Genomic DNA, 9,077 nt, shown 5'->3' with positions numbered 1-9,077 from the left:
CACAATTACGCACAGACATGGAGGAAACCATTTTCCTTTTCTTCCAAAAAGGAAAGTAACAAGACAGGCATCTTATTCCAGTGAGTATGCATGTGTGTACATCTGCTCTAGCTGTAGGCACAGACAACCAAAACTTGGACTTAAACTTCATGTTTGTTCCAATTTATCAGTATAAAGCCATAATTTTACACTACATATGTATCTCCATTAATACAATCATGGTGTTCTTGTAAGCTATATCATCACACTATAAAGCCTCCTTTTATACCGCAGTGAACACTTTTTCAGGCCTATGAACCATATTACATGATAAGTAATGTCCTAAGCAACAGAAATATATGTAATAAAATGTGTACAAATTTATATTTTTTTTCAGCTATGGTGTTTGCTTAAAGTACTCTCTATATAATTGTGGGCATCCTTTACATGAAAATTGACATCCTTAGGTCTCAAAAATAATGTCTGTATTACCTGAACAAATAATTGTAATACAGAGCTTGTAAAAACACAGAAAGGTATTCTGTGATAATTTCTTCATTTTTGCTCCAAACTTGATGAATAAATATTTTTTTAAAGCAATGTTTTAATGTTATCTCTAAGCAAATACAGTATTAAAGCTGTAGCTGAGTTTCCACAGCCAAAAACCCCTGCCCTTAGTGTTCCTGCCACAAACTCTATCCTATTTGGTGATGTGAATGGTAAGTCGGTTCCCTGTTGTGCTCTGTTGCCCTCCGCTGTCAAGCTGCCTGAGGGAGAGAGCAGAGACCCCCCCACTTTAGCACTTGACCCTCTCTTGTCTCAGTGTGGCTCTAACCTTGTGGCTTGCTGTGCTTCTGATATTTTTAAAGGGAAGGACTGAAACAACAAAGGCAACATGGGCATCCCTCTGAGAAAGGTCTGTATTGACCTGGTCTTTAATGAAATATCAAACTACTACCACTAAAATGGCAGGTAGGACAATTGAGGCCATGTGAACAATAGATGGTGCTGTATGCAGCACCTGTAAGGAAGTTCACCTCTGAGGTTGCTCCAAATCACAGTCCTGCTACAGCAAGGACAACTTGCTTCCCAGCTGTTCCCAGGTTCAGCAGTGTGGATGACTGATGAATGCTTTTGAACTTTATTGCGCACATATTCTACAAAAAGATTAGGTGCTGACACATGGTGGTAATAGGGACCTGGGAAGAACTGCCAGTAGAAATCTATGTGAGCAGGTGGCTGATGGATTAGCAGATGCCAGGTTTGGAGGTCTCTTCTCACTAAAGGGAATAACTTTTCATTATGTCATAACTCTTTTGCTAGCCTATACCTTACACAATAGACTGCACTGAGGATGTTCGAGGTGTAAGGTTCTGTATTGTTGCCCCTCGCCCTAAGAGACTAGATCTGGCAATCCTTATGATTTTGCTGTGAGTATCACAATAATGGGTGATCTTTAGCAAATGAGTGAAAAAATGTGGAGATACTCAAAACCTGACTGGACGTGGTCCTGGGCAAATGCATAACTAAAGTAAAAGGATTGTGTGAAGAACTCGGGTTCCATGAAAAATGTGATTGCTCTCTATGTTGTTGCAGAGGAAGGTTTGAAAATATCAAAGGAACGCAGTAACAGAATCAAGATCAAAGAGAAAAGAAATATGCACATTTTTAATTTGTACAATATTTAGCCACTATGACAATTTTAGGGGACCTGACTCATGATTTTTGAACACTTAAGAAATATCATTGGTGACTAAGATTAATTTGGGTCAGAATCTGATATCTATGCTAGAGCCAAACCACCAAAATGCTTCGCTTATTTAAAAGGAAACTTCACTTGCCCAGATGATTTAGCTTTCATCTGGGGTTTTTTTTCTGAAAATAAATGAAGCCTGCTGCAGAAAAATGAGAATATGCCCCACAATGTAAGGTGCAGAAAAATTTTATGAGGGAAACCTCACACATTACTTGGCATGGAACCAGCAGAAGGGAGATCTTGAGTCTGCTAAATGCAAGTCTTTGGAGACCACAATAAAATGGGATTCTAGTGACAGTGCATGTCTATGAAAATTCACTGCAGTATCAGACATCCCAGGTGCCGATTTTATCAGGAATCGTTGTGCTGCTCAGTGTTCCAGGAACAGTTCTGGACAATGAAAAAGCTTTTGCATTCACAGAGGTGACATTTAGTCACCAGGCATTTAGCTGCCGGGCATAAAGGCCACGGCTTGTGAAAGGGGTTGGTTTGAAAGAAGGGAGTGTGTGTGTTTTATTAACTGGAGACTAAGGATAAACTTTTAAATTAAATATGCTGCAGCTCAGTCAATATCTTGGGCTCAGCATTGTTAATGGGTGGTAATGGGGAGGTCTGAGTCCCTGCTGAGCTTACTTAGTGTCAGGACTGCCACGGAACCTCGCCAAAGATTTGGTTTGAAATCTTGCCTTTGTGCATACATATTTTAAATGTGAGAATCTAATAAAATGAGAGCGTGCATTTGAATTTGCCTCTGAATATCTACAACAGAGGAAATAGTCATTTATATACGAGTGTTCAGCTGAAGGCTGCATCCTTTGGGAACGGATGTAATTCAGCAGTCTCCTCAGCTCTGGGAAGCAAAGAAATAAGAAATAGTAAGGGAATGGTTACAGTAAAACTAATCAAACCAAAACAAATCAATACAAAACAAAAAGCTCCCCCAAAAAGTGTTCTGACCAGAAAACCATTACATAAATTAAGGAACCTTGCATTCATGGGAAGAATCTCGTAACCAAAAGGTGGATCTAGCATGTGGTCAGTAATAACGTTATGGGGCTGGCACCGAAAAGCTCTGACAGGCAGGCTGGGCACACAGCCCTCAGACATGCCTGTGGGAAACAGTGTTGAATACTGTCACTGTCCCTCAGCTGTGGCAACTAGAGGTAGAGCTAGAGAGAGATACAGAGAGAGAAAGAAATATTTCTTTTGTTTTGAAACAGCTTTAAGATGAATCACAAACTATGTGATTTAGCATGAAGCCTGTTGGCAAGTCAGTCTTTTATAAAGATTTGACCAGGAAGCCTGTAGAGAAAATTGCATGCAATTTAATATTTACTGGAGGGAAAAGTGTTACAATTTTCCTTTCAGTTTCTTTGCCACTTTCTTTACCTGTTGGGTCCTCTTTTTGGATCCAGGTATGAGAAAGCAGACTGCTGTACCACGAGCTCCTGAGGTTTTAAACCCCAGGGATGGGTCTGACACTGAGGCTTCCTTTGGACACACACAGTCTTTCCCTTTCATTTGCAGTCTGGTTAATGAGCCTGTAAATTGAATTAGCTCAGTGCAAGTGCTCAAAATCCAAGCTGAAATGAAAAGAAAGCAAGATTAGGATGGTGTATGGAGGTTATACTAGTTTTGGTGCCTTTGGTTTCCTGAGGAATGCAGTAAGACTGAAATAACAACGACAGAAGAAGTGACCGAAGACGTGTGATTCGTTATAATGTACAAACCAACCTGTTAAACAGTGCTCTAATATCAGAGTGCTCAGTACTCGGCTGGTGAGTCAGTGTTTGCCGGTTCTAAGGAGATGAAAGGTAGCTAAAGGAGAAGGTGTCATATCTTTCTTTTTTTCCCCAGTGCTACGGTATGTGCATATCCTTTTGGACAATGTGTGGCATCTTTTTTTTTTTTAAATAGCAAATGAGTGGCCCGGGGAAGTGACTGCAAATTAGTCATGAATAACTGGATTTATGATAACAGTGCACTGAAGTGTGGGGGGAAAAAGCTGGGCAGCACTGCATCAGTTGTTCCCAATCATTTTGAAGCAATCAGTGCTAAAAGAAGAAAGCATAGTGTGTCCTCCTAAGCTTTTCCTTCCTCTATAGATCAAAAAATACCTGTTTTTCTGTTGGCCTCTCTCCTGGTGGTGCTTCTGTAGCCCCTTCTGTGTCTGCCTGGGGCGGCCGTGTGCCAGCCTTAGAGACCGGCTCCGGCAGTACCCGAGATCCCTGTGCCCAGGGGTGAATCACCATCCAAGCTCCTCCTTTGGCACTGGCTAAGGTCTGAATTTCTGTTGGCTTAAGGCAGCAATGTCATCCAGCGTCAGCGTGGTTTCATCAGTCAGTCCAGGCGAGCATTTGCTGACCTTACTCCCCTGCTCACAGTAAGGGTTCGTCTAAATCAAACTGAGTGAGGTGATTCCCAGTTCAGTGGCTGAGACCCACAAAGCCTAAATGACTTAATGATTCATCCCTCTTGCAATTAGCTCAGCCATTAAGCAAACCAATACCCTAATCCCCTGCCTTCTGCCTGGTTCACCTCGACTCAGTTATGGGTTACTGTCATGTGGAAAAGTCAAACCAGTCTCATCTCTTGTGTCCATGGATGGCTATTCTGCCTCCATGTCTCAAGGATTTACCTTTGGGAAGTCATGGCTATTAAGTTCTCCTCAGGGGCACACAAAACAAAGCTGATATGTTTCTGTTTATCCTGAAGGCTGTATGAAATGCTAGCCTTTCCATCTAGGATTTAATACACTTGTATATACATAACTATTTCCTTCACCAACACTGATATCCACCCTATCTTAAGTTAAAAATAGCACAGCAATCCAGAGATTGGATGACTTTTCTTATCAGCTAGTGGCCATATGGGAATTCAGTGTATGCAGATCATCTTCCTTATACAGGAGTCAGGCTACTGTTACATACATGAACAGCAGTTGGAAAAAAAACAACTTCACAAGATTTTAGAGTACGTCTTTCCTCAGCGATGATCTGAAGACATAGAGAACAAACAACATACACAGATTTATCAAGTTTTGAATAAAAGAATCCACAGACAGAATACTAGCAGTAACATTAGCTAGTAACAATGGAACTGAATGAAAGTTCTTTATCTTATTTTCATTACTCTTATTCCCACATGTGAAATGAGAGCTAAGCTGCATCATTATATGTTATTATCTCTAGAGTATCTACTGTCTACAGTCACAATACCAATGTGGTTTTCTAAGGAGAAAAAAATGATAGGAAGAAAGCACCGAATATGATTTTTCTCCTGTAAAAGTGAGATGCAAAAAAAAAAGTCTAAATAACTAGTGGGCGTATTTTGGGCATAAAAATATATGTAAAAAATACTGCATAGTGGAAAGTTTGAGAGGCATGCCAGATCTGTACTTCAAGTCAGATACAGGCTTTTGATAGACATTTGCATGCTCAGCAGCAGAATTTCCATAAAGTCTGCAAGCAGTAACTTGTATATATTCCTACAGAGGAATAAATCTGACAAAAAAAGAGTTGCTTATGTTAGCATTGATTCCCTCAGACTTAGTCCCAAAACAAATATTACTCATCCAAAAACCCAGGCTGGATATAAACTGACCTGAAAAACATTTTTATAATTTAATAATAAAATTTAAAACCCATAAGTCTACTCATAGCATTTATAAATCATTTTCATTTCTTTAAGTGTCTCAGAGTAATTCCAGTAAAACAATACAATTAGATCTATCTCCAAGGAACACTTAAGAGATGTGTTTGAATAAGGTCACTCACTAATGAAGTGTTGGCAGCTCAGCAGTAGGACTCAGCAGCTGTTTAACAGAACATAGCAACACAAGGGGAAGACCACCACATCCAAAAATTAGCAATACAGCACTCTGATCTAGTTGGAATTTGTCCAAAATATTGAAAGCAACATGTAGGCCTAATGTGCCTGCCATATAAGAAGGGCTATAGGAATTTTGTGTTTGGTATACATATTAACCTGTCTGTTATCAGACATCTCACGTGGATCAAAGTTTCCAGCCACTATTCTTACTGCTGTACCAGGAGGCTAGAAGTATTTGACAGGCTCTCCTGAAGAAGAAAAACTGGTCTGTGCCTTGTATAACTCAGATATTTAACACTTTTAAGAGCTAACCTTTTATTTTGTTCAGAGTAAATAAAGAAAATGAGTTTTCAGCAGAAGCTGAACTATTGCATAAAGACAGAAGCTCTTCATGAACTTCTTCATGAAGTTGTTCTTCAGCTTCTCTGTTTCAGCTCAGCAGCTTGCCTCCTACGAAAACCTACTGTGGAAAAAGCAGAAATGAAAGAGCTATGCTGAAATGGCTGTGAATTTCAAGTTAAAGATAGTTCTTGACTATCTTCCTGGATACAATGTAGAGCATTTCTCCCTAAAGGGTATGGAAATGGAAGCCTTCTGCTACCCCCCTGGCAAAAAGGGTAGCAGAAAGATCCCACAGGTCCTCTTACCTCTTTGTGCGCTTGTGTGCGTGGCTTAGATACACGTGTTGATTTCCTCATTCATTTAACTCCATTATATAAATTGAAGAAACAGTGCACCCTAATGTAGGCAGAAACATAGACACAGAAATGCTGCCATTCTCTCTAACAATCGTTTAACAGAAGTTAAATGAAATCTGCAAATAAAATGAAATGGCAGGGCAAAGCACTTGTCATATGAATAATTAGACATTATAATAGCAACAGTGTGCTTGTTCTGTTCTCATCTGTAGTATTTCTGTTTAGCAGATGCTATGCCTGACAAACAACTGCCAGATGCAGGAGTTCCCTGATGGGTACCTGAACATGCTCTGTGTGTCCTCCTGAACTTTACTACAGTTTAAATGTTATTCCAGACCTGCAGAACAGCAGACAGCTGTTTTGCCAGCTTAGCAAATGGGAATATTCCTTCTCTAAGCAAGTGGGAAATGCACTAAATCTGTCTCAGCTAGGAACAATTTTAGCATTCACGGTTCAAATCATCTACTTTTCTAATCTTTAAAGCATAGAGCAAGTTGTTCAGAAACTTTACTTGTAACAGAAGAAGCAAACTCAACTCTCTACATGTGCTTTTACAAATCAAAATACCTGCTTCCCAAAACCAGATGTGAAATCTAGGGCTTTTGAATATCTGGGTCCTGATGATTGCTCTGCTAATTGTGCAGTAACAACTAGAGATTACGGAATATGCTTCTGATTACTACCAGTGTAATAAAGTCAGAGGTGGTTGCAAACAGACTTTGTAGAGTGAAGAAAAATTGGTATCACAAGACATGTCACTGTGAATTCATGCCATCTGTCTAATGATGAATGACACTAGTGTGAATGATATCAAGTCAGCCTACAGCTTTGCTATATATACTTAGCAACCTGCAAATACATAAGGCAAAATGGCCCCACTTACACTGTGCATCAAAACAGAGAGTATAATGCTTTGTCATAGGGTAAACTGCTCTATTATAATTATCACATGTTCAGAAATGAGGGTGGCATTTCTTGATTGCAACCTTTTTTATTTCTTTTTTGGACATCTGTTTTCTTCCAAAAGTCTCATTTTCACGATTCAGGTTTCATTTCACTGCTACTTTAATACTACCAATTCTAACAGTTATTTATAACTTTTATTCTCCGGTCAGTGGGAATGTCGTGAGGTCCGTTTTTACTGTAGCTTCAAACAGAACACTCTACATTTCTTCAGCAAAATGCAAACAATCTTTGCTGCTTCATATATGTAGCTAGATACTCTTTCAAGTATTTTGCTATAGTTTAATGTTTCCGAGGTGAAGCTGGTACTGCTCCAGACTTAGGGAAATGGATTGCCTAGGACAAATTCTCTACTTGTATAAGCTGATGAAATCGAGGTATATAGGTGTACAAACATATATGATGAATTCTGACAGCTAGATCTCACCAACATATTACAGGAATTGTGTCAGGGTTATAAATGAGACTAGAGTTTCCTTCTATTCTGTTCTGCTCTTTTTTTTTTCTGTCCCAATACAGCTATAAGGATCTCACTTGGCATAATGTGATTGCTACTTTAGCTCAGTTCAAACCTTTCATCTTAAAAGGGTTAAAGAGTTTGACTCACCTGACCTCATTTCAGTAATTTAAAAGGTAAATATTCAGACTAAGCTTATTACTTAGACTTTCTCTACTTTCTCTGTCATGGAAGAAAGATGTGATGAATTGCCCGCTGCAGGCACCTTCTTGCATGGAGTGTGGAAGATTCCCAGATGTCTATCTCGGAGAAGGTGTTTGTCTTTCAGGCTGCGCTGCACGGAATCTGTGCCCTGGGCTTCATCCAGTACTGTTATCTTGAGTCTATGTCAAGAAGAAGCATCAGAAGTCAACAATTAGCAAAAGTATCATCTTCTTTGTACCTTTCAACTTAGTGATAAATTTAAATGTGATAAAGTGTGAGGATTTTACTGGAAAACATATTATTGAGCACAAGATCAAGGTAATGGGTTGGTCCAGTTCCTTGTGGGATGGGACAGAGTGAAAGAAGAGGCAATGGATGTAATATCTTCTTTCCAGGTGGTGTTTTTTTTTACAGAGTGCTTAGGAGAGATCTCTGTAGTGACAACTTTTTTCTTTGTGTGTTTCTATTTTATGCTTGATGGACCTCCTGGCCTCGAATTAATCAATGGCAGAACATTGGAACCAAACTAAGCAGAAAGAAAAACTAATAATAGCCAAGCGATTCAGGAAGAGTCATAACTATGGGTAGGAAATATCTTATTACGGCAAAACATTGCCACATTATTTTTTTTAATGGATACTGCTCATTAAATGAAATAACCCTTTGAATGAAAAGAAGTTTGTCTAGAGAAGCTAGAAAATGATAAACACAAGTATAACAGCTGGCAGGGTGCAGCATCAAACTGGGTAAGTGGAGTTAGTGTCAACTTTACTTACAAATGTAAGTAAATGTCCCTCCCTACAGGAGGGACAGAGACGCTTAGTCAAGTTCCATCCTTTCTGCCGTTGTTGAGAACATGCACCCAGCAGACGGTGCAAATATGTGCATTTCAGGTCTTTGAACTCTCAAATGTCTTATGTCATGAATACAACCAGTTTAGAGTCTGTAATCTGTTTCCTGCTGGCTATGTGTAATTGCCACCAAAGTCACATGTTTGCTCAGTAAGGTCTACATCTGGAACATCAAGATGAAATCTTATGCATGTAAATGCCTCTGTCAAGGGGCATGCTCCACCGTGCTCAACTATTTTTCTACAGAGAAAATAGTTTCTCATTTTTCATAACCAGACATAAAAATATTTTCCAGTGAATAATGACATTGCCATGAAACTAAATAATGAGCTAATTTC

Source organism: Phaethon aethereus (genome assembly GCF_964289735.1).
Source record: "Phaethon aethereus genome assembly, chromosome: 4".
Lineage (NCBI taxonomy): Eukaryota > Metazoa > Chordata > Aves > Phaethontiformes > Phaethontidae > Phaethon > Phaethon aethereus.
Note: the sequence above shows the minus strand (reverse complement) of the source record.